Consider the following 4,738-nt stretch of genomic DNA (forward strand, 5'->3'; position numbering starts at 1 on the left):
CAGGTACCTATTTGCTGCTAGGTGAACAGGACAATAGGTGTAAGGAAACGTATCGAAATGTTTCCACCCGCCGGGAATCGAACCCGGGCCCTCCATGTGCGAAGCGGGAGCTTTAGCCACCGGGTCACTGTCTTTCAATGCGTGAAAGTCTATATAAGAAACTTGTATGACAAGGCGCAAGACGTGATGTAAGAGAGAGACAGAGAGAAAGGGATGTTTGAAGTGTAATATTCTTTTGACTGTACGAAGGATTTTGACACAGTAACCAACGCTTTGCTGCCAAGACTGCAGTGAGAGTGGAGCGTCAAGAGACGGCTGTAACCATCACAGCTCGGCTTTGGGAACTCAACAAAAGCTAGAGGAGCAAACAAGAATAACAGGAAATACATTACAAGGATCAAGCGATACTTAACGGGAAGCGGAGTGGTTATCGGAGAGGAAGTGTTAGGAAGAGCAGGTGTGACAGTCTGATTCTACAAACATGGGCACTGGGGCCTGTACTATTTCTAGTGTACGTAAAGAGCACTTAGCTAAGTACAGGTCAGTGGTGACCTGTACTTAACTCAGTGGTGACTTGTACTTAGCTTGAGTGGTGACCTGTACTTAGCTCAGTGGTGACCTGTACTTAGCTCAGTGGTGACCTGTACTTAGCTCAGTGGTGACCTGTACTTAGCTTTGAGCGGTGACCTGTACTTAGCTCAGTGAGGACGTGTCTAGTGTACTCCCTGTGGACTAAACCAAGATGCCCTCCAATGAGCAACTTTACCAGCAGCTTAAAGAGGAATTAAGCGTAGCGAAGCTTGAAATACGGCGATTGACGGAGGAAAACAAAAGGATTCGTAGTGGTCCTCCTGTTGTGAGTCCTCAGGTCAAGAAGGGAACCTGGCCAGTGGCCGGACAACATGGAACGAAGTCGAAGATCAAGAAGGCAAATGGAGAGGAGGAAACGATGAAGAAGAAAAAGACTGCTGTGGTAACTTCGAACTCCTTTTCTGTGCTACCAGACGAATGTGAGTCGATCACCCATGATCTTCCAACAAAGACAATTGCTAACGACACAGTGAAGCCAGCCAGTGAAGACATCCCAGCGAAGACCATCTCTATTAAGACCGTCGAGAACGTCCTGCACACCGCCAGTCGAGGTAAGAACATTGTTCTACTTGGGGATAGTCAGATTAAGTTTATGGATAGGGCTTTTTGTCTTAGGGATAGAAATAGGAGGCAGTGGGTGTGTTTTCCTGGGGATGGGATGAAGGATATTGTTAGCCATCTGGATGACATCATGAGAGGTAATGGGAGCAATTCTGTTATCTGTCTCGGTGCTGGAGGCAATGATGTTGGCAGACGTAGGCGTGAGGACCTGATTAGCAGGTATAGGTCAACAATAGACATAATTAGGAAGAAGGGTGGGAACCCTGTCATATGTGGTATTTTGGCAAGGAGAGGAGTTGGAAATGAATGGTTGTCCAGGGCAATTGGTGTCAACTGCTGGCTAGACAAATACTGTAAGGAAAATGCGGTAACATGGCAGAAATGACCTGCATGCCAAGGATGGGGTTCACTTATCTAGGTTTGGGGTGGGGGCACTGGCAACTGCAGTGGAGAGAGCTCATAGGGCTTTAAACTAGGAATAGTTAGTGGTATGGGTTTTGGCAGGAAAACAGTGAATTCCCAGTGTAGTAATATTATATGTTCAGTCCATCACTCTTGTAGGAAATACAGCATAGGGCCAGAGAGGTGGATTATATACTACAATCAGGTGAGTGGTGGACTGAACACATCGATTCCACACAAAAGATTGTTAAAAATGTGGCAGCTCATGGCATTGGGGGAAAAGTGCTGTAATGGATCGTTGCAGTGTGCATAAATGGGGTAAAATCTGAGTGGCGTTCCACACGGATCAGTTTTAGGCCCATCATTGTTCATAGTATACATTAATGACCTTGACGAGGGAATAACTAGTGATACGAGCAAATTCGCTGATGACACGAAGATAGGCAGGATAATTGATTTGGAAGTTGTCACTGAACTTCAGGAGGATTTAGACAAACTCATGTCGTGGTCAGAAAAGTGGCAGATGCAGTTCAATGTAGATTAAGTGCAAAAGTCCTGAAGCTCGGTATTGTCCATAACACTAGCGCTTATAGACTAAACAATGTATTGTTGAAAATGGCATTAATACCGACAAGTTGAATATTAAGCCACATGTGCAACAGTTGGGTATTAGATGAACACACACAAACAAACAAACAAACAAACAAACAAACAAACAAACATTCAACCACGATCGCATACACAGTGAAATTGGAAACTATAATGGTGAGATAATCACCAGAGCCACATACCACCACCATCAACTAACTTATGTTAGGTAAGACACATATGCAACAGTTAGACAACTTTATTCCGAATAAAGTTGTCTAACTGTTGCATATGTGTCTTACCTAACAACCTGTCGGTATTGTATACCATTTTGATGTTCATCAACTAACTTAACCAACAAGCATAAAAATGTACAGAGAAATCTAACCAAGAAGGAATACGAAACAGTCAATAAACAACTAGATAAAATCGAATTGGAAAGGTTGTAGGAGCTCTGGCAAGGCAAGGTAATTACAGATGAGCGAAATACACTTGTCAAATTGCGTCCCCGAAACTCACATCAGGGAAGTGAGCACCACACAGACCATTACACAAGTGTGGGTGCGGGAACGACCAGTTAGACGCGAAACCCGCACTGCAGTGCTTTCTATTTCAACGTTAAACGATCATTTTTTCCCCTGCCATATATATTAGGCGGTTGACAGGTTGCAGTATTGGTTTTCGACATGTATCAGACCAGAATTTGTGAATTAAGCTATGTATGCAAACTATAAACGTTGAGAAAAAATTGTGGAAACTCACGCAGCAAGGTAACTCTTACTCTCAGGTGAAGCCAGGACCGGTTAGCCAGATGTTGTTGAGGTTCACTGCAGGTCAGTGAGTCCAACACAAGCTGTTGTTGCTGTGGTTTACTACAGGTCACGACAGTCACTAGCACTTAGCTCAGCACTGCTACCAGCATTTACCTCTGAACCGTCACCAGCACTTTCCTCAGCATTATTACCTACCTCAGCACCATCATCAGTATTTTCCTCAGCACCATCACCTAACTCAGCACTGTCACTAGCATATAACTCAGCATCATGACCTTAATCAACACTGTCACCAGCACTTACCTCAGCACCGTTATCTACTTCAGCATTGTCACCAGCACTTACCTCAGCATCATCACCTACCTCAGCAAGATGTAATCATGTAACCCCTTTTGGAGTTCGGTTTCTAGGCCTTTTGTGTATTTATATGCACTTGTGCTACCGTCCACAGGATGGATATGAGGATGCACAATAAACTAGCCACTTCGGTGGCAAAATCTAAATCTTGTGCACAAGATATGTATACCTGTTACAAAATATGTTTACCTAGCAAAATATTTATGCTCTTATCCTTCTATGCAGGAATTACAATGGTAATATTTATGATATTAGTTTTAGGTTGTGTGTGTGTAGGATATATGTAGTCTATTTTTCGTAGGTTATTTTGTTGAAGGAGGTGTGAAATGACAACTTGCCAGCGTTATAAGATGCAATCCACGTTCAAGTCTTTTCACACCTTTTCCTATTGGTTGGACCCAGTGGGGGTACATTCTCCTCTCCTGTCACATCTGTGTGTCATTATTCATCGCAATATAACACCTTTTAACTATTCTTTTACATGTGAGTGAATAACGTTTCTGTAATTATCATTTAGCCATGCTGGCTTTACTAGAACTTCTGGAAATTGTAATGCAGTACCGCCTTTCTCTGCGTGTGTAGTATCTTGGCACTGGTTCATTGTGGAAGTGCAGTGCTGGCTGGCTAATTCTCATCTTCGCTTTATGTTCTTGTATATCGTTACACATCTCTTGTGGTGAGTCAAAGTGTGTTCTGGTGTTCTTGTGGGTTTTTTATCACAAGGATCTTATGTAGGGTCCGTATATCTGTCCTGTGGATTGACGCAGGATATTCCCGTCATGATATCTATCTGCCCCAGAGCTTGGCTCTGAATAATTTTTCATTATTGACTATCTGTGCACTCTCACAGATGGTGCACAATGATATACAGTGCCTACCTTTGTAACTGGGACTTCACTTTGGTTATAGGGTCTATGTGTGTCCTCCTTAGGCTATTTGACCGTCGCTATTGCTATTCCATGTTTGCTTTCTGTTGTCGCAGTGTTGACCACTCTTCCTCAACGTTAAATATATTTTGGATAGGCTATTTAAGATGACATGATTAATTAACTACTGTGTCCTCACATACTGCATACGTATATTTTTTCCTCCACGGTGTGCAGTGTATAAAATATTTGCTCATCGTAAATGAGTAAATACCTTCTCCAGGATTGCATAGAATCCAACAATTCCTAGTTCATTAACTATATTCATAAGCCGGCAGATTTGCACAAGCACAGAATAAATCGAAAAGATATATGTAGGGCTGCAGAAGCCTTGAAATATAATTTTACACCTTATTTAAAGCATATCTCAATTTTGCTAAAAGGTTAAAGTTGGTCAGAAGAGATATTGTCCAGTTATGTCTCGGAGTCCGATGGTTCCAAGTTTATTAACTATCTTGTGTCATTAACTATCTTTAAAAATCAATCATTAAATATTGAATCTGTTTAGAAAAAAACTAATGCTCAAGTAACAATCCCAAC

At 42.2% G+C, this 4,738-nt stretch overlaps 1 protein-coding gene across 3 annotated transcripts in view; it reads left to right on the top strand.

Annotated features, from left to right (window-relative positions):
- Window positions 1–272: 272 nt before the first annotated feature.
- LOC138855340 (lipase 3-like) overlaps window positions 273–4,738 on the top strand; it is a 120,959-nt gene continuing 116,493 nt past the window's right edge. The window contains exon 1 of one of the 3 annotated variants that reach the window (XM_070104279.1): window positions 273–511. The gene's annotated coding sequence lies outside the window, so the exon portion shown is untranslated. Of the gene's footprint in view, window positions 512–549; window positions 1,143–4,738 lie in introns of those variants that run through there. The other 2 variants (XM_070104278.1, XM_070104280.1) reach the window with 2 other exon arrangements.

Source organism: Cherax quadricarinatus, chromosome 90 (genome assembly GCF_038502225.1).
Source record: "Cherax quadricarinatus isolate ZL_2023a chromosome 90, ASM3850222v1, whole genome shotgun sequence".
Lineage (NCBI taxonomy): Eukaryota > Metazoa > Arthropoda > Malacostraca > Decapoda > Parastacidae > Cherax > Cherax quadricarinatus.